Below are 23,169 nucleotides of genomic sequence, written 5' to 3' on the forward strand. Positions count from 1 at the left end.
TACGTTTAGTCCCAAGTTTGTAATCCTTAAAAATATGGACGCTATGAACTAAATTTTGGTATTCGTTGTGTGCGTAGTCATGGTAGGGACAATAAAATCGATGCCAGCGCTTCAAATGAACAATTTTGGCGATAAAGGAGGCTGTTATGACTAATTTTCAATTCTTTACATGTTAATGTTATAGAAATGTCAAATTAAAATTATTTAAAAACACTAATTAATTAAACTTAATGCATTAAAAATTGTGAAAATAAGAAATCAAATTGTACAAATATTATTTTTCAAATGTTAATTATCATAATTATTTATTTAAATTTGTGAGACAATATTATTAAATTTTCATTGTCATAAATGCAATCCATAGACTTACTTATATGCATCCATACAATTCTATAATTAAAGTAGTGTATCGTTACCAAGGAAACGCCTCCAATAAAACTCACACACGGTGCCAATAGGTATAAAATCACCTAATTAGTTTATTTCCTGTTGTCTGTCCGTCTGACATCACGATTACTCAAAAACGAAAAGACATTTTTATAGCCTGCTATGGACGTAAAAAGTGAGGTCGAGTTCGTAAATGAGCAACATAGGTCAATTAAGTCTTGAGTCCGTAGGACCCATCTAGTAAACCGTTAGAGATAGAACAATAGTTTAAATATAAAAAATGTTTTTTATAAAAAAATTAACAACTTTTGTTTCAAACATTTTTTCGTAAACATCACTATTTACCCGTGAGAGCGTAAATTATGTGCAAATTGTATAGTATGTATTATATAGGTATATCAGTTATATGTGTGTGACATGTATGTATGTGTAATGTGACAGAGTAATCAACACTGTCTATACATGGTTTTTCAATAATTAACTCAGCTAATTGTTTGTTTTCACTTGTTATATGAATACTATTAGTTTTCTATCTTTTATTAACTTGTATTGATATACAATCGTTATCTTTATTTTTTTATATTATAATATTATGGGTGTACGTTAAATTAACTAATCGACAAATTTCATTTCTTTATTGATTATAATTTTTGATTCAAAGTCAGAAGACTTTGAAAGAGTTAAGTTATTATTTAAAGTTTAAAAACAACTTTTTAAAATCTAATTTCTACGAATTAGTTAAAAATATCTATTTTTGGATAATTAATCATTTAAATTACATTTTAAATGAGATAGAAGAACTAGATATTTTGATTTTGAAGTGGGGAAGTTTTTATTTTAATGTGGTAAGTATAATTGGATTGAGTATTTATATTTCGGTCAGTGTCCTATTTTCTAAATAAATTACTGAAATAACATATTCGTAGCGTAGGAGATGCGTTAGCTAAGCGAATTCCCTCAGAGATTGAAAATATAACACATTTTTCTTAGAATCGAATATTGCATTTTTCATATTATTTAAGTCGTCTTAATATTATTTTTTTATTCGGTTTCTTTCTAAGGTCGGTAAATCATGGGTTTCGATGAAGGAGTACGGAATCTCAGGTGGACAGGAAAAACCAAGGAAGAGAAAGTTTATCAGATAATGATTAAATTATGAACTACCTATAACAAATTCAAGATTATCGTTTTTAGAAATGGTGGTAAACTTAAGGTATTTCGATACCAACAAAAATGAAATGGTTCAAAAAATTTGAACTTTTTTTTATCAATTAATCATTCTTTTTTCATATGCCTTTTGAGAAAAATTCATATTGATTTTATGAACGGTTTATGAGAAATTAACTATCAAAGTCAGTTTTTTACCAAAAAAAAGTACACATTTCTCATAATCCGTACAAAGTACAGAGAATCGATATGAATTTTTCACAAAAGACGTATAAGAGGATGATTATAATATTTCAAATATTTTCTTTAAGGTATTTCGATACCGTAAAATTGAAAATGATACCAGAAATTTGAAATTTTATTTATCAATTAATCATCCTTCTATACGTCTTTTGTGACAAATTCATATCGATTCGCTGTACGGTTTAGGAGAAATTAACTATCAAGTTCAGTGTTTTTACCAAAAAAAGTTTTTCAGTTTTATGCGTTCAGTTCTTAATTTTGTAATGATTTCAAAGCTTAAAACTTGAGGAATATTGATAAAAGGTATATAAAAAGGTAAAGGTAAAAAAAAAAGATAAAGATATATTGATAAAGGAGGTTATTGATCGTTTATATTAGCCCTTATACCAAATATGGAAACCACGCTACTAGATTTTCGAAATGTATTAAAGATACGTTAAATTTAACAAAATATTTGAAAATGATGACTCAAAATTACTGGGATTATGTATTACGGTTCTCCAGTATTAGGCTTTGTAGGTATCCGGTATTAGGATATCCCAAGTGTTGACAAAAACAACAATCACATGGCAATTTACTTTAAATTTTTAGTTATTTTCGAACAGAAACATAGCTACAACTTAATAAAAATCACATCAAAATAATTTTTTTAGCTTATCTCTCCAAAAACAAACCTTTTTCCATAATAAAAAATTTTTCACACGGAGAGCTAATTTAAACGTATTTTGAGGTTCCGTAATTTTTTTGATGCTGTGGCATTACTGGCGTTTAGCTTTAAGTACGTTTATTACAAAATAGATGTCATTGATGGTTATTGAAATATATGAGATGATGATCACTCAAACATTTGATCTTTCGATATAAGAAATACATCCGATATTTGGGGTGCTCTCGCCAACTAATCAACCTCATTTAAAATAAGCTTAATAAACCAAGTTTTCCATTTAGTCGCAACATCATAAAGTATTTTTTGTGCTATAGTTTTCTTCCAACAACAAACATAGTGGTCGAAGACATTTTGAATTTAAGTTTAACAAATTTATCGCTCCTTCGCAACTAACTTGATAATTCAATTAATATCAAAATCACTGTATAAGCATATACATTTATATTCTGTACATTATATACATAATATATTTTTAGTACAATTCCTTAGCTGGCAATTCAGCTAAATCTGAGAGAAAGAATGGAACTTTCTGAGAAAATGAAGCAAGTTTGTTTTATTTACACGATTTGTTTGGGTTCCGGTCTTAATTTTCGTCCCGGGCTAGGTATTATACTATTTAATTAAAAAATCAAACGTACAATTGTTTCAAAATTTCGTGTACTTTATATGGGTTAGGTTGGGTACTTAGGTGATGTAAGTTACTCTTAAAAATCCAGATGCGATTCGCTGCAAATGTGAAATTTTTTCTCGTTAGTCTATTTGTTTAAAAGATTTAGTATTGTTCATGATCTTGTACACCAAGTGTTGTTCTAAGTCTTCATCTAGAATGTAGTTAGATTTTTAACAGTATTTATATCTGTAAATTGGTCTAAAATAAAACTGTAGAGTAATTAAATATAAATGTTTTATCCTAACTTCTTGAAAGTATCAAGAGACACTAACAAATGCTTTATTTACAATTATGAAATGTTATGAAATATCAAAGATAACACAAAGATAGTGTTTTTCGAACCGATATTTGAAATAATTCAACCGAAATGTTTTCAGAATTAAATGAAACTAATTTCTATTTGATTCAATTATTATGAAGGTCTAAAATATTATTCTGCAATTTATATATTCTAATATAGGGATATTATTAATTCTGGTGTAGGCGCAGATAAGTACTTAATTTTGGTATAAATGGATATCTAAACTGGGTTAACATGCGCTTCCACCGATATTTAAAAAAAATATAAATAATCATCAATGGTTGTTTATATACCGTAAGCCCACAGTAAATCGAAAATTGTTTAATTCCTCTTCTGTCTTTTGGAAATAAGTTTACTAATGTTGACAATAGTGGCTTTAATCTTGATTCATTTTATCTACCTTTCGAAGATAAGTTTACTAATAAAGAAAATAGTCTCGTGTTGATCAAATTTTTAAGCAAGCACGGTAGACAAAAACGATTAGTTTTAAATAAGCTTTCAGATATCAGGGGAAAGTTATTTGTGTGAACATCAACGGTCGCACCAGAAGTTCGTTATGAATGTAATTTTTTCACTTTTCTGTTGCCTGTACTTGTATACATGTCTTCTACCATTGGCAAACAATTTATTATGTTTCTCTGTCAGGAGCTGACCGATTATATGTTTTCTTTCATGTCTTCTGCGTGTGAGCTTTGTTCCTCTATAAAATATTTTCCCAGAGCTTTTTTGTGTGCGTTTACTATTTGAATGACATTGTTATAGAACGATAAGTAACCGTGCTATAAATAGAATTGAATGCATTTTTAAGTGCAATAAACCTAAACGAATCAGAATAAATAAGACGATAAGAATGAAAAACAGGTATGACTTAAGTATAAAAAGTGTATTATATTTTCAACGATATTTTAACGACGATTTTTAAAATGTTGGCTGACACAACACAAAACGTCTTTTTGTAATGTTAAATAACGATCTTATACTAAGTATAGCTTTTGTACATGGTATATATGTAAGGCGTGCCTCTGTGTTTTAATATGAAATATAAAACACCAATTAAATTACATATCATGGAAAAATGGGCAGGTATTTCAGAGATTTATTTTTAAGATAAATCTTTCAGGTGAGATAGATACCTACAGTATGTTACCTTATAATGAAATCTATAATGTACTTATGAGTAGGGTATAAGTGTAATTTTTTATACAAAAGTATAATTGCACCATTTACTCTACCATATATCTATCACTCTACCAAGAAAACTTCTTTTCAAATGGTAAACCTCAACCATCAGAATTGGATTGTTGAATAAAAAATAATCACTACATGGTATAAAACAAAGTCGCTTTCTCTGTCCCTATGTCCCTATGTCCCTTTGTATGCTTAAATCTTTGAAACTACGTAACGGATTTTGATGCGGTTTTTTTTAATAGATAGAGTGATTCAAGAGGAAGGTTTATATGTATAATAACATCCATTAATAGTGGAGAAGTACTGCTATTTTTGAGGTTAATAGTTAAAAATGTAAAAAGTAAATAAATAAAAATGTAGTGTATGAATTTAGATATTCCAAAGATAGCAGGAAATCTTCATGGTATAGGGAAAGGGGGATTGTTTTACTTTAAATTTAACGCATGCGGGCCACGGGCAGTAATAAATAAATCAAAACTACTGGATTTTAATCACATAAGCTATATATTTTATACCCGTGCGAAGCCAGAGCGGGCCGCTATGTTTTTATATACAACGTTCATAGTTTTTCTGTAGTGTATTTAGTATCAGCATTGCACCCGTGCAAAGCCGGGCGGGTTGCTAGTTATCAATATTTTGTATATTATTTCAATTCTTTACGTTTCATGGTCAGGTTAAGGCATTAACACCTATTTGGAGAAGAAGTATGTTTCAACTCTTTATCATGAATAATATTGAATTTTGCCAAGAAAACTTTTTTAAAAGCTGATGTTTAATTAAATATAAGCTAATTAAAAAGACGTAAAAATTTTACAAGAGTACAAAAGACTATGAATAAATATATACTACATACATTATTAAAATTATTATGACACAAGTGCAAATTTTTTCTTCGAACCTTTTTGTGTCTCTTTTGAAAAGTTTTTGAAAACTGTATGTAACTTTCAAATTATTATGAAATATATATTTTTTTTAAAACAGTTATAAAACTTGTATAGATGGGAAAAATGCATGCGAGATCATTTAGTGAACCTTTTAATATTAGTCATAATTACCCGCCTCAATTCGGGCGAAGATAAAAATCTCCAAAAATGAAATAATTCCAAGGTGGATTTTTCGTCACACAATTTATCTCTTTGAAATTAATGGCGTCCACCTGACTGCGAAGAACTTTGAAGGAAACATTTCGCCTCCCTTACAAGACAGATGTCGAAGTTTGGTGGAAAGAGGCATCTAGATTTGTCATTCCTTATCTACATCCCTTTCATTATGAATAACTCATAAACACAAGCAAACACTAATTAGGTCTAAAAAACTTAAATTTCCTTTAAATCCCGTAATCCTATATTTAATTGATATGTGAATTCATACAAAGAAAAAAATCTCATCTTTATTTTGATTTCCTTTAGCCTTTTTCAGTGATTCGTTCACAAAGTCAAAACTTTATATTAAGGACATTCATCCATCAACCTGTTTTGCTATTTGCGTTCATAGGGAAACAGTATGTAAATTTTAAATAATTTTAAAGTAGTTGAAAATAGTGAAATATTTTTTGAAATTCTGTTAAAAGTTTAAATACTTATTAGCTGGTACAAGTTTCAAGTAATCATGATTTTATTTTTGAGAAATATCGATTTATATTATTCATTTATTCCATTGTTATACCTTGCTTTTTGTCACATTTTAAACTTAAAATTGATTTATTCTTTCTTAAATCATTCAAAATCATTTAAACTTTTATATTTTCTTAATTTTTATTATTTTACAATATACATATCAGTCTCATGAATATATCTTAAGCGATATTAGTATTTCTGGTGTAGGCGCAGGTTACTCCTAATTTCGTTATAAACAGATATGTTAACAGGGCTTACATGCGCTTCCACCACTATAAAAAAATGGTTGATGTAAAGTTCAGAATAAATAATCACCAATATGGTTACGTATACCGTAATCCCACAGTGAAAAATTCGATAATTCCTCTTTGAAAAAAAGTTTACTAATATTGAAAACAGTGGCATAATCTTGCTTCCTTTTACGTCACGATTGAAGCCACTATTTCCTTTATTAGTAAAGAAAATAGTGGCTTCAATCGCGGCTTGTTTATCAAATGTTTGCACATGAAAAAAAAAAACGATTAAACTTAAATTAAACTTAGATTTCAGCTTTCAGAGAAAATAATTGCAAGGAAATTGAACAATCTATTTCGAAAGCTTGGATGCATTGTTTCGTATAGTTAAAAAATGCATTCCACTATAGACGCTTTCGGAAAATATTCCTAACCAATCATTTCAATTTGTGGTATAAACCTCGTCACTAAGTGACTAAAAGGACACAAAAATTGAAAAAACACATAACGAAATGTAGTTTTGCAACAAACTGACATAGAAACGCAGTATTCTAGATAGAAAGGTTACCCTTAAGGTAGTACCTACACGAAAGTGATATTTCAAGAATTTCTCAAAACTCAGAATATAAAATATTTAATTCATAATACACATGCTGTTAAAATTAGAAGATGATTTACCATGCCATACATGAGATATTAGTAATTAAAAGTGACGCAATTTGTACGTGTACATGGGAGAAGCGTATAAAAATACACAAATTTACAAATATTATATTTATTTATCAATGAATGACGTTCACCATCTCTATGAAAAACTAATATAATGTAGAATACTATATTTAGAAAATATATAAAAAAAAATAAAAATTATTTACCATATAGTTTCGATAAAAAACTTAAATAAATAACTCGTTTTAGCGATGATTTTTAGTGGAGAGGATATAGAAACTAATGGTAAACGTATATATCATAGTGTGTGTCTGTATACGTATAGGAGATAAATTAGTGTGTAACTACAGTCTTGTGAAAATAATATATGGTATATGTATAATAGTCATAGCACAGTTAATGCACTGAATGATAGTATTAGTCCAAAACTTTTTGACTGGACTGTCGCGGAGGAACTACCTTAAGAACGTTTTTAAAATATATACATCGAATTTTAAATCATCGGTGCAGTATTTTTGTTGAGTAAAATATTATTTAGTTTAATAATTAATAATGCCATCAAGTGGTCATAGTATCCGACAAATTCTCTGCCGCGTCGATAGCTTAAATATAGCTTTCGAAAAAAGCCGCAGAGAGTTTGGTAGACTCGTCAAAGGGAAATCACTCAGGATGTTTCAAGTGTGTATTAATCATTTTTTAAAGCATCCTTTTATGTCCTATGGTCTGTTTTATACTATTAAAAATTAAAACTTTTTACCAAGTATGACAAAAAACAATCACTTGGAAACTTAAGATACTGAATTTCATGAGATAAAAGAAAATACATGTTTTGATTACAAAATAAATTTGACCAAAAATACATTTTTCCAAAACCTTTCTAATTAACGCCAAATTAATTATAACAATACATCGTTAAACGACTCTGGTGGGGATATAGTAAGAACTGCAAGCAAGTCCGGGATAACTAGTTTTGGTAAAAAGTAATGTACTGAACAACTGAGAACGTATAGTAAATATAATATACTTAAATACGATGGTAATAAATTAAAAATGAAAACAGATAGTGGGGGATTTTAAGTAGTTAAGTTTATTTATGTGTGTGTGTGTGTGTGATATGAAAATGTAACGCCTCCAAAACTTTAAATGAATAAACAACACCGCCTAAGTCTGGCCACTGCACACCTAGCCTAAGTAAATAATAATCCTCGTAGTTAGTGCAACGGGTTCAACTGTTAAATAAACATTCATTTGTTTTGTTTTGGAGGTTTTTTTTATTTGAATAAGCGACCGACCGACGCTGTTCCGACGCTACAGCTACAGTTGTGCGCATGTTACTTTTTTTATTACTACCGTCGATTATTTTTAAATACATTACATACAGTTTTAATTGTACTAATTATTAAAAGTTTGTGATTATTTTAATAATTTTGTGCATTTTTTAATTATCCTGTAATAAATAAACAATTCAGTGAATTTGGAAAATAATTAATGTGAAAATATTTTTAGTTCAGGATTTTTAATTTGTGTGAAACTTTTTTTTTTCACGAAAAAAGTGCTTTATTTTATTTTTATTTTGGATTCAATTGCCGTTGATTGTGTTTTTTGTAAAGGTAAGGAATTATTATTATTTTAATTATGTCAGGAATTCTTGTAGCAATCGACCTAAAAGATCTTGAAAATCAGAAAATGTTGGATAATTTTGAGATTTTAGAAATGACAAATAATCACCGAAAAAGTGTCGAAATCCAAATATTTCAGTAGATTCAGCATTAATTTGGCCATTGACCACATTTTGGGTTCTATTTCTCTAAGTAAGTAATTTTTATAAAAACCTATGGCAAAGAAAGTTTTTCTGGAATTTTTCTATAACCAGGTTAATTTTACCGCAATATATTTAACATTTTCTAAAAACATATTTCTTAATATTTTGATCAAAATTTTCAATGGACTCTTGTTTTTGAAATCTTTGGGTACTTTTCTTTCTCTTTAAAAGAGTAATTTATTGGAAAATTCATTGTGTTATGCGACAAAAAATATCATGCTTAAAGTAAGTTTCAGTAGACAAAGAATAAATAGATAAATTTATATTAAGAAACCGTGGTAATTTACAGTAGTAGTGTTAAAATGAAAAATCAATACTCTTTTTAAAAATTTTTACTTTTTTAATGGTCTTAGCATTCCGTAGACCGTGATGCTGAAAAATTTTGTTTAATTTTTTAGCTTTCGATATTTCGAAAATCAAGGCAAGTATTGAAAAATTTTATTTTGATTTTGCGTCTACATTTATGAAGTTATAACAAAAGTCATCATCATAGTTGAAAATAAGAAACAAATAATTTCGACCAGTCTAAGCTTGGCTTGGCGCGCGTAAGACCTTAAAAAGCTTATCATCCAAAAAGTCACTGAATTCTCAATTCAATTGATTAATTAAATGCACAAACACACCAGACTTTATCTAAATATTTTTGTAATAACTTAAATCTGCTGGGTTAACAATTGAAAATTGTTTTCTGACACCGTATATTGGAAGCCCTAAGTTCCTGATTAAGAGAAGAACTCATTTATATATGAAATTTAAATCTGTTACTTTTGTTTGGATGAAAATACTGTTATCAGTTCTGATATTTTCAACGCAAATTTTAATCACAATTTTCCTGTTTTTATTATTTTAAGTAATTTGAGATTAAAAATTTATGCAAATTATATAAGTAATTTAATTAGTTACTGATATGGATATTTTTAAGAGATAATTATGTGTTTAGCCACACATTTGCCACATAGGAAATATGTGGTTATATTTTGATAAATTTATTTAAAAATAATAACCTCCAAAACCAAATTGTAACAAATTTGTAAATATTCTGATAGTGTATCAGTTATACTGTGGTCAAAATGAGGTGGACGTTGCTAAAAATTTTGCCAAATGTGTTTTAATTCTTTGAATACATTATACTTTGAATATATGCACCATAGTCCTTTCCGAGTCACCAAAAACCGTGTAGTTTTTGATCCTTTTTTTGAAAAAGATATTCCGGGTGTTTCAAAACCTTTAACATTTTCTATACATAATTAAACCTGCGAAACTGGAAAATATGCGAAAATATTTTTTGATGAGCAAAATTTTACTTTGTTTAAATATCACAAAAATTGTGCTTGGTTAGAATTAATAACTATGTTACTGAAGTTATTGATTCAAATCTTTTTTTTAACCTGCAATATGTAAGTAGAGAAATAATATACATAATATCAGTATAGGCAATTTTATTACAGATATGATATACAAATTACATACTGAACCAAATTAAATCTTAATATTATTCTTTAGCTTGTTTTTTCCTAAGCGGTACATTTTTAGACAGTGATTCTATTTTTCATCGGCTTGGTAAACTTGATTAGTAAATCAGGGGTAAAATGAGGGATAAATCAAGGAAATTGATTCAGGAATAAGAAAGATCACGCGATGTGAAAGAAAAACAGGTTACAGAAATAATTTATTATATTATATATACCTCGCAAAAATAAAAATGTACAAAAATACACTATGTTTAGACTTGTAACTTTGTGATCCTTCGTTTTGTTGGGCTTATTTTATGAGTAAAAAATTCCCTCTCCAAACATACTCGAGTAAACTCTAGTAGATTTCTAAGTTTACTCAATAAATCTAAGAATTCAATATAATCTTAAAATTCGAAGTGCTGTCATGGCAATCGGATATTCGAAGCTATTTTTAAAAAGAAAAAAGGTTCAATGTCGAAGACTTTATAGAAAACTTCTTTTGGCGCGTTGAGCACTTTTTAAGTGAACAAAATCATGAAACTGGAGTGATCGCGTTTTTGTAATTGAAAATATTAAAACCCAAGAAATAAATGGTGGAAACGCATATAAATTATATTTTACATTACATCTTACTATACAAATGTATTTATTTGCGCTTCCACCATATTTATCTAGAATAATGACCAGCAATTTGAATACTACTGAGTTGTTATTTATAATTATTCAGGTATTGTGAATAGATATTTATTAGGCTGGAGGGCTCCAGCCAGGCTAAAGGCTGAAGGCCATGCCAAAAGCCGCAGATCACGTCAAAGGCCAGTTATTCTTAAGTTTTAAGTTCTCACTTCCGTCGACAGTCCCCATGATTGTTTTTTGCTTTTTTTTTAATACAATTAATGTTAAATTATAGTTTAAATAATAGATAGGTAAATAAATATAATAAATAATAATTATATAATAAAATTATTGATAAATGAAATAGTTAAATAAATAGTTAGCTATTTTAATTTACTTCATTAAATAAATAAATAAATATATATATATATAAAGGAATAGGTATTCAGATTAATATATTATATAACATATTTTAAAATTTTAATAATAATATTTACAATTTTTATATTTATTATTATTTTATTATTTTAATATATCATTGAAAAATTAAAAGTATTTATTTTATCTAACACAATATATAATTAAAAGCAGGTGAAATTCATATTTCAGATAAAATTTTAAATTAATTTGGTTTATTTATTAGCGTTCGATAAGCGTTTTAGTTTGTCATACATGATTTAAAAAACAATAATTTCATGAAATTTCAACCACTGTTTGAAAAAAAGTCTGTTGATTTTTTTCGACAATTAGCTGTACTGTACCTTATTTTTTAGTTCTATAGTTTTAAAGTTCTTTATTTCTTAGAACCTGAAAAATCACTATAGTTGTTCGAGCAGTTCTCCGGCCCGAGCTAGCCTTGTTAAATAAAAATTTTGGTGAATATTTCGGACAGAATATTTCGTTACTAACATACTTGCTCTATTTTAAGCTTCTTCGGTGTTCAATTTGATCACTTCTTTCCGCTGTTGGAGTTCAAACTCAAGCATGTCTATAAAAACTAGACATATTGTCACTCTGAATGAAAACTAGAATGTTTCCCTGAATGAAAAAGTAATAACTTTCCCCGATTCATCTGCTGTTAGCTTCCTCTTCCATATCCTTTTTGTATTTCAAATTCCTTAACTATTATGATTTCCTACGCTTGCTGGTCACTTTTCTTAAAATTTCCTTTTCTGCAGAAATTATTAGAATTAAACTGTCATACATTTGAATAACTGAACGAGTATCAATTTCAACGGACTGTCATTCTTTGCATACTTAATTAATTAAAGAACTTCTAGGCACTCTCAACTTTGTTATCCAATATTGACCCAACGTCGATTTTATCGTCAGGCTTGGTATTTTCTACTTAAGTAGGTTCGTTAAAATAAGGTCACAAACCAAATGCTTCAATTCCGTTTCGAAGCAATTAAATTTTAGTGGTTTGTTTACTTTTTGATTGTAAATAATTATTATTGATTGAGATAATCAAATCACATCTTCATAGGTATTTATAAAATTAAAATACAAATTGATTAAATATTTTAATTACTTTCTAATAACTTCCTGCATTTGAATTTGTGGTTATATTTTCAAAACAAATTATACAAAAATTAAATTCTTATAAAAAAAATTCTTCTTTTTTTTATTATAATGGATTTGTACGGTTAATTACGACCACCAACAACTTGAGTTCGAACATTGGCCGCACGACCATTTACGGATGAGTACTTAATTAAACAATTTATTACTGATTAATTCAAATTGTTAATTATTAATAATTAGAATTTATTATTTTTGTTTCGAGTGGTCTATGGAACGACTAGATCATTAAAAGAGTATAGGCTAGTCATACATTTTACAATCTTGTTGTAAATTACTATGGTTTGTTAACATCCATTTGCTTTAAGTCTGTATTTGTATTTAAGCCATCGGTTTTCGCAAAATATTGAGCCTCATTGGAACAGAGTTTGAAAGTAGCAAGGCGTTAACCTGATGGGACTCGAAGAAAATTATTAGTAGAGTTTAAATTTTAATAATCAACAGAATAAAAAATAAAATTTACTACAGTTTACAAATTAATACATACTTGAAATTTCAAGAGTGACTTCCTCTTGGCGACTTTCTCTCTAGTTTGTCGGATCCAAAAACCACTTGATAACAGTAATACTGCACTGATGAGCTTGCCTACCACCTCGAACATTACTTTAGTTTTTTAATACATACATATAACACTTTTGCTGAAATGTTTCATAATTATTAATCATAGTGTCCGACAAATGCGATTTTCAGACAGACATAATAGCATAAATATGACGATATCATGCTCATTTGAACGGGCTAACAGACACTATTCATTTAAGATACAAAATTTTTGTTCCCTCATCTTGATTCAAAAATTTCTATAATAATCAAAATTACAAAAAAGAATAACATATTTTACTTGAATTAATCTCTGAATATAATAATTTATTTAGCCAGTAAGTTAGTGGAGTTCCCCAAAGACCAAAGCTATCACGACTTGGTTCATAAATTTGTAGGAAATATGTCTTTAAATTTGCATTTAAAATATAATTGTTTTGCTAAATAAAAATATTTGAATATAATAAACACCTGTAGAATAACATAATTATTTTTTTTAAATACTGCGTAACCTGCAGGTGTACGTGTAAAATGAAGCATAAATTTTGGATTAACAACTTTGATGACAAAATTTATGATATTATGGAAATGAAATATTAACAGGAGAAATTATATCATTTCCAATTTCATTGCAAATATCATCCCATTGATTGTGCTTAATAAAGCTTGGCCCATATTTATCAATGTAAATTTTCTATATATACCAATAAGTATCCAGAATAAATTTAATATTTATCGATTTAAAAAAGTGTTTAAAAAAACCAACACAAATTAATACTTAAATTAAATGTAGATCTTTATCAAGATGCGCATCTTAAGCATCTCTAAAACTATAAGACAAAAACAAAATACTAATTAGGCCTAAAAACAATTTTATTTTTATTTTTTCTTTATTTGACACCTGTATAACAACTTTGTGTGTCATTATCTGACTGTCTATTCATACAACAGAGTTTAAGGTCTTTTTTAATACTTTTTTAAAAGTTGTTGTTCAGTTTTAATTTATTTATTATTAATTGTTAAAAATATAATAATAAACCATTGTAATCAGTTGGAAATTAGTTTCCGCACTCAAATTTGAAATTTTCACACAACTTGAAAAAAAAATGTCCCACTTGTTCGTGGGACATTTCTGTAGAGACTATGATCCTTTCGTACCTTCTTACATTATAAATATCTTCGTACATTGAAGATATTTTTCTGAAAATTTAAGGTATTTATTTTAGAAGTCAAATATTTGTTTTATTCTTTAAAAAAATTTCATTTTATTATATTAATTAATTTCAATATCACTTTAAAACTTGGGTTGACTATGGATTTAGAAGTCAACTCAAAATATGTGTACAACACCTAAATTTGGTTTGATCAGGATATTTATTATGACATAACACACAATTTCCTTGTACTTAATTTAAATTATCTCTATTATCTTTATCTTCTGATAACTCACTTTCACAACTAATTTTTTCAAATGAAAAAACATGAAATTTTGACGAAAAATACAATTGAGTCTTCTCAAAATTCATTGATGTCATTCTTTTTGTTAAAAATTTTTTGGCTTTACAAACAAATCATAACGATAAGGTGCACAAGGATCATAAAATATTGAAAATTGATTCAACGGCAGATGGCAAATTATTTACTTATATTTTAATAGATTTAATTGATGGTTTAGTTTGATAATCTATCTAGAATTAAAAGGGGTGGTTTAAAGAGTACTCATCGATCTCTATTTCCCAGAACGTAAACTAATTTTATCTTTAATCAATTTTCAAACTAAAAATCTTAACTCTTGATTAGACTAACCCTACATGGATATAATATTAAACTCTTGTGTAAATGATTTACAGTGTTTTTTAATTAATTATTTTATTTTAAAATAAAACATTTTTATTAGTATTGTATTTATGTATTTTAGAATTTCGCTTGTGGTCATTTTCGTTTTGTATGTTTGTTTGTCTTGTGGTTTTTATATTATGACTAGTTCTAGTATATACATGTACCTTTGTCTAGAAATCGAATTGGTACTGTAAAATTGTTTGGAATTTATTATTTTAACAAATATTTGTTTTTATAGTCATCATAATTTTGTAATCATTGTTTTAACTAAATGCCGAATTTATTACAACGCAACAATAGCTATAAGGAATATTTTCTTTTCTGTAAAATTATTTGAAATATTTTAAAAGTGTTTATGATTATTTTCATGGTCTCAGTTTTCTTTATTTTCACCGAATCTAGCCAGAATTGCCAGCGATCTCGAATTTGAAAATACACTACTTGTTTTGGAGATATATCTTCCTAAAAGCCTCGGTGGCTCTGTCACTCAGGCCTTTGGAGACAAACTAACAATGAAAGGTTCTTAAAGTAATATAAATTATAGATTTATTGGCTCCCTATATAAAAATAGTGAGCATTCTTGCTCACTGGCAGAAATACAGTTCAATTACTTTATCGGGAACTGCAGCAAGCAATATTCAGAAGCGTTCGACATCCAATAGTCATACAGGCTAAAGAACGCTTAAAGCGCTTTTACAAACCGAAATCCTACCAAAAGAAAACGCGTACTTATAAGCGAAATGATAAAGCAATCGATAGTAAGCAAGGTTGTTCTTCTAGTTTTTGCTTCCAAGAAGATGGTGATGGGTTGTAAACATTTCCAGAAAGCCTCTAAAACGACCGCACTGTCATAAACCATAGCTGAAAAATCAGTCTTTCTAAGATAAATCATCATTGCATCTGTTTAGAACTAGCAAAGCAAGTCAACGTGGAAGAGCTAAAAAATTACCTACTATTCTTTCACTCTTCCAAAGCAAGAAATCATAACACTAGGTATAAATGATTTTTATATGTTTGCAATCAAAGTATCTTTACAGCTTCATTATTCCCATCTCTAGAGAAATTAATACTCTCTTCTCTTGATATATATTAATATCATATCATAGAGATTCAATATTGATGTCGGTTTTTTTCTAATACGATATCAATAATAAGATATCAAGTTATTATCTAAAAATTATTGAATTATTTTATCTAATTTTAATATTTTTGAATATTATATTATATATTTTTATTCAATTATTCTAAATTTAATTAGCCATTATCTACTCATTAATATATTTATTTGAATTCATTATATAGTTATAGTACATGCTTATATCTATTTATTACATAAATTCCCACATTCATTAAATATTTAATTCATTTATTATTATTTTATAATTTTATTACGTTTAATTTATATATTTAAATTTTTTTTTTTTTTAATAAAATTTATTCGATTTATTGGCATAATTTTAATTTTTATTTTCATTTATACTCTTATTGAATGCCAAGCAATAAGTATTGAATGCCAAGCAATAATTATTGTTGGTTTACTTGAAGGACATTGAAGGGTTAAATTTAACCCCTAAAAACTGCCTTTACATGGTATTTCAACAATTAATTCAATCAATTGTTTGATTATACCAATTCGAATTCAAGATATTCAGAGTTAAGACAGGACAATGTCTTCCGGGTCAGCTAGTTAATAATGTAAAGAGTTTAAGTATATTCTAACAAGACGAGAATCAGTCAACTTTTGTGAATTATTTTTTAACAGAGCAAATTTTTTGTTAATTTTATATAAATGTGTAACTCATAAACATAAAATAAAGAAATTATGGTATTTTGCTAAATATTCCCGATACCCTGGGATGAAAAAACTCCAGAAATGTGAAAACCCTAGTTACAGTCCTGTATGGATAAAATTAACGTCCATCCAAATAAGTTTCGTTTTATTCTAAAGTATCTCTGTTAAAAGACACATCTTTAAAGTTGAATGTTGATGACGCGACATACAAGGTATTAAAAATAAATAAATATAAAAAGTTGATATAGTTTTTTGTTGTTGTTTACTTTTAATAATGACAAAGAAAGGCACTCAAAGTGATATAGTAAGTTATTTTAATGGTACTTCGACTGGAACCCAAACCAGCAACGATTTCATTCAAGTCTTAAATACCTAGCTAGATACTGATACTAATATACTGTTCTTATACATATATAGGTACAAAAGGTAAGTATAATAATTTGACTCTGAATGGGCTTACTGGCGCTAGGTTTTATGTTAGTTTTTATTGTAAATGACCTTAACTGTAGTCATTTCTTTCAAAAAAAAAAAAAAATATATAACATACTTTTAAATGGACTGTTTTTTGTTATTCTTTTTTTAAGATTAAGTCCATTGATTTTCGAAAGATACAAACGATTAATTTGTTGTTATAGACCCTATAAATATGAAATATATACCAAGGTATACCAATTTTAGTCCCAAGTTTGTAACGCTTAAAAATATTGACAATCCGAACAAAATTTTGGTAACATGTTCAAAAAAATTACCTCATTAGTCCATTTCCGACTGTCCGTTATATCGAAAATTCAAAAACGAAAAGAGATATCGAGCTGAAATTAGGACGTAAAAAGTTAGTTTGAGTTCGTAAATGGGCAACATAGATCAATTGAATCTTGGATCTGTAGAACCCATCTTGTAAAACCGTTATAAATAGTAAAAAAGTTTAAATATAAAAGATTTTTGACATGTTAAAATTACTTCAAATATCGAAAAATTGTATTCTGACTTTTCGTCTTAAAAATTCGTTATAAAAATTGAAAATATGTATTTCTTTAAAGTGTCCCTACTATGGTGGTCATACATCCTTTATTAGTCGAGCACAACGGGTTTTTTTTTTGTTTTCAATAATTAATAATTTTACTTCAATTTAAATAGTTTACTTTTAATTTCCACCGACTAGTTTTGGAGAAATCTATGAAAACATATCATCCATCTGTCGTTTCCCCATAATACTAATGTTAAATATGCCTATTTTTAAATTTATTTATATATTTAAATAATCGGGCAACCCCCCTCTAAAATTTTCAGAGTTGCTTAAGCTTAAGTCCAACTTCATATAAAAAAAAATCAAGCCTATTATCCAAAATTGCCATGGCGCTCGTACATCCTTAAATAGCTACTTTTCCCCAATTTTCTAGATCAATTTTCTATTATAAAAATACGTAATTCGATTACCGCGTTGTCATCATCAGTAATCTACTGGTGTAAAACTACTGACTGAATTAATTAAACAATAAAGAAGATATCTTCAAATAACAAGAGATAAGGCACACTTCCTGCCAATTGCAAAAAACTTTCACCCAAATTATTTATACCTCTTTTCTCCTCTCCAAAAAATAGCATAACAATAAACCTCACACAAAGTGAAAAAAAAAAAATGTCATTAAAATATTTCACTTTGACCAGACTTAATAAAAATATTTAAGACTACATCATTGTTGTCATAGTTAAATGAACCCTTAAATATAAATAAAAATTTGTAAAAAAACTATAGTGGTAGGTACCGGAAGTATCATCAACACCAATAAATGAAGGCGCCACATTTGACAGAATAATTTAATAGGTCTAACAAACAAATTAGTTGAAAAGGTACATTAAGTCAATAAATTACAATGAAAAAAAAAAAAATATATTAGTGACTAAAACGATACGTATTTTTCTCTTACCTGAAATTTAACGGATAAATTGATACTAATAAAAGTGTATCACTATACCATGTGTGTTTGAACCATCTAGGCATATACATATCTGTAGTATGACAGAATACATCCGTTTAGTTATGCATCTAAGCGAGAGGTATTATATACATGTATTGAACATTAGTTGGAAGACGCTTGGAAAGTAGGAGTTTTTTAGTATGTATGTAACAAAACTCCCACTCTCTGCATGCATACAACAGAGGATCTGTCGTATCGTATCTGTAGTCTTACAACACATGTATATAATACCTCTCGCTTAGATGCATTACTAAACGGATGTATTCTGTCATACTACAGATATCTATATGCCTAGATGGTACAAACACACATGGTATAGTTATAAGATAACAATCTATGTGTTGGTGACACAATATTTACTTAAGATGTTCTTTTGTTTTAGTTTTTTTTTTTTTTTAAATTTTGGGCTACCTATATGATAATGGTGAGATCGAGTATCAAATTGCTTCTTATCGGTTTTAGTTTTGATGAAATTATTATAGTTGAGATAGTGTACATCAGTTTGGTGGTTTGCCAATGGGACCACCTTTAATTTAAATGGAAATGTTAAACACAGGTCTGCAAAAAAATTTCTTTCAGCTGTACGAGTTGTTTATTAGGGAGCTGAATTCAAAAGTAATATCCATTTTCTTCTATCATGTCATAAAAATTGGAAATTCGATTAATTAGTAGGGATTATACAAACCCCTGAAATTGAATATGATACTAACTCTTGAAATGTCAGTTTACTTTCTTTCAAAAAAAGTCCTTTTTTTTGTCTTTGAAACGCTATGTTTCTTATTCTTGAGGCTTTTTCGAGCGTGTTTTCGGTTTCATCTACTCTTTTCCCGATATGTTATCACAAGTTTTTTAGGTATCATTAATCTGTGCAGATATAAAATGGTCAACTGACACTTTCTATAACTGCGAGGTTTCATTCATTTTAATTTCTGCGACGTATCAACATTCCCTGAAATCCTCGAATTTTTATTTTTCAAAATAAGTTCTGCAAGAAACTCTGTCGGAATCGAATTTTTTTTGGATATGTTGCTCAATTTCAGTGGGTAAAAATCAATGAACTATATGCTATCCATAAACTAGGTCGCATTTTGTGAGGAGGGAGAGAGGTCAAAAGGTTTGTTACTGTCTGGAGCCCGGTGAAAACTTAATTTTTTCGGACCCTCCATACGAAATCTGTAGTGGTGATAATATTACTTCACTGCACATTATAATTTTTAGCTTGTGTTTCTAGATGTATATTCCGTGTGAGGGCATTTCGATATGATGTCATCAATGTATACTGTATAGATGTATTTTGATGACACATATTGTGACGATATCACACATAACATGCATTTAGAAACAGCAGCATAGTTTTAATGATTGCCAGGCAATAATTTTAAAGGTTGTAAAAAAAGATTTCTTATCTACAAATTCAGATCAGGTGTGTGTGTATGTGTGTGTTTGTGTGTATGTGTGTCTACGTTTGAATAATATTTGAAAGTGTAATCTGATACATTTTCAGATGACACAGATGAAGATGCAACATTTTTTTTTAAACTGTATGCATCTATATGAGATGAATGTTAAGCGCGTGCCGTCATGAGCATAGCATGAAGTATACATCTCACCTCTAACTAGACACTAAGACACAGTACCTAAGAACAACAGATGGAGAGTAAAGAGGGTGTGTATTTTTATATATATACATAATATATATTATGTATGTTATCTGATCAAATGTTAAGATATTTTTAAAAGAATCCATTATTTTGACATGTTATATAACGATATATCTACATTATGGACATTCCATATGACAATTTGTTTTTGAGCTTTAATTAGTATACTTTAAAATTTATTAAAGAAAAATTTTTGGTTGCGGTTTCATTTATTAGCTTTATATGAATAAACGATGAATTAATAGTACTTACACCAATTTGTTTGTCTACTTATAGATTTAGCCCGTTGAAAAATCAACCAGACAAGTTTTCTTTTTATTCAAAAGACAAAGAATTTATTATAATCTGGATAAAAATGTATAATCCATCTCTCAATTACCCATCTCGATGGACAAAACCTTTGACTCAAAACTTTTGACTCGATGGACATAGATAATTAAAAGCCTATTCTTATCCTATCCTATAGAGTTCCAATACTATTATTTCGCATACACTCTAAGTAAAAAAAGAGAAAAAGTGAAATTTACAAACTTTATAAAACCCCCAACAAATGCGATTTATTCCTTGTAAACCGATTTTTGGAGACTTTGCTATAAAAAGTTCTCAATCGAGTCCGTTCGACCGTTTAAGGGCTACGATGCCACGGAAAAACACACACACGCACAGATAAACACTTTAAACTTATAACACTCCTTCTTAAAACAATATCAAACTGATGGTCAAGGACATCAGATGAGATGAAAAGGATACTTAGAGAGCTATCATTTTTTGGGACCAAATTTTTGGAAATATTTCATTTGACTTTTTTTTTTGCTCGGGGATTAAAAAAAGAAACTTAATAAAATAATTGTTTCATTAACACTGATGTATTTATTAATCGAATAACTTATTTACGAAACTGCAAAAATAATAATTATTCTTATATCTATTAACATATAAAATAATAATTTTTATGAACAAACAAATAAATAAATAAATAATTACAAAATAAAGTAGCTTGTTAATAAAACAATTAGACATGCATGTTAAGTAATAATTTTAAATGGGTAACTAATAATTCTTTAAACATAATTAATAATAATAATAATAAATATAAATAAATAAATATTTATTATTAATTTATTTGAATATTTAACTTCACCTACAGAACCGGATCATAATAATATTATAATCATAAATTCCCATATCAAGAATGACGCCTTTATTATAATACACTAGCTGTGAACTACCCGCTTTGCTGGGCAACATTAACACTTTCACTCCTCCCCTAGGTTACTATCTATCACCTAACTAAATTTCATCAAAATCCGTTCAGCCGTTTAGGCATGATAGAGCAAAACTCCCAGCAAAAACCATAAAAAATCACTAACTCAATTCAGTTTTCTGCCTACTTGCTACTCCCTAAGTACGATGACGTGATCATTTTGATCTTATATCCGTTTTTAGGTAACCATCTATTACCTTACTAAATTTCATCAAAATCTGTTCAGCCGTTTAGACGTGAAAGAGCAAAAGTCCCAACAAAAACGACTAAAAATCACTAACTCAATTTAGTTATCTGCCTACTGCCTACCCCCTAAGAACGATGGCGTGATTATCCTATGACCATTTCTAGGTTATCATCTATCACCATACCAAATTTCATCAAAATCCGTTCAGCCGTTTAGGCGTGAAAGAGTAACAGACAGACAGACAGACAGAGTTACTTTCGCATTTATAATATTAGCATGAATACAGAAGTTTGTAAGAACTATGCAGATGTCAGAATAGAAATCATTCCTGTGAAACTATGGTTTTAATTGAAGTAGGTATGTGTTTTTTAGACATATTTAAAAAAGTTTTAGATGTTTTAGAAGCACTTCTCTATATGGATGTAGTATTTTGTCACATTTTCATGGGATGTATGAAATTATTTAATTTTCTAAAAATTAAGTTCCAGCTAAACTAGAGACAGGTCAGCAAACTAAGCTAGTCGGTGCCGGAAAATGGAAAAGTGATATATACCATAATTTCGAGCTGTCAGATAGTGATTTTGAACTGTTTTAAAACTCAAAAGATAAGCGGGAGAAAAAGGGAAAACATTTCTTGCAGCGTTGGCTAGCCGTAAACGTAGCCAATGCTGATAATCAAAACAAACTAAACAGGAATTCGGAACTAGTTTCAAGCTGTCTTTTGCGATATTTCCAAAAATCATTTGTCTCGAAAATTCAATACTAGGGTTTTTCGAAATATAAATAAATATGTTAAGAGCGGTAAGGAATGTGGGAGATATTTTCAAGCTTCAACTTGGTGATGAAACCTTTTCAAAATAGCAAATATTTCCACAAAAAAAAATTTCAAATTTTTACTTAAGAAAAATTACTAAAAAAATTTACAAATGAAAATGGTTTTTCTAAACTATAAATTTAAACTCCAGTGACGTCACCACATCGTTTTAACAACGCCATCGCACGTAGAAATGATAAAATAACATGCAGAATGATAAATGGTTTATCTAATTAAACGTAAATTTCTATAGAAACAAACTGAAAAATGTAAATTTAGTGTAATTACAATTGGCTCGCAGCCTCCGCGGGTGTAAATACTTAAGGTTTCTCTTAGGCTAAAGAATTATTGTCGAGTGCATGCCTAGGTCGCAAAAGACGAACTCAATTTAGTTAACAGCAGATTTCGGCTGAATAAGTCCATTGAATTATTGACAAGAAGTGAACGTACTATATAATATATTTATAAAATTATTATTTA

The 23,169-nt window shown here is 28.3% G+C and overlaps 1 protein-coding gene across 2 annotated transcripts in view; it reads left to right on the forward strand.

The window, feature by feature from the left end:
* The first annotated feature begins 8,706 nt into the window (after positions 1 to 8,706).
* Positions 8,707 to 23,169, forward strand: part of LOC123291848 (GATA-binding factor A-like) — a 63,583-nt gene continuing 49,120 nt past the window's right edge. For both annotated transcript variants that reach the window (XM_044872278.1, XM_044872279.1), the window contains exon 1: positions 8,707 to 8,751. The gene's annotated coding sequence lies outside the window, so the exon portion shown is untranslated. The remainder of the gene's footprint in view (positions 8,752 to 23,169) is intronic.

The sequence above is a fragment of the Chrysoperla carnea genome, chromosome 2 (genome assembly GCF_905475395.1).
Source record: "Chrysoperla carnea chromosome 2, inChrCarn1.1, whole genome shotgun sequence".
NCBI classification, from domain to species: Eukaryota; Metazoa; Arthropoda; class Insecta; order Neuroptera; family Chrysopidae; genus Chrysoperla; species Chrysoperla carnea.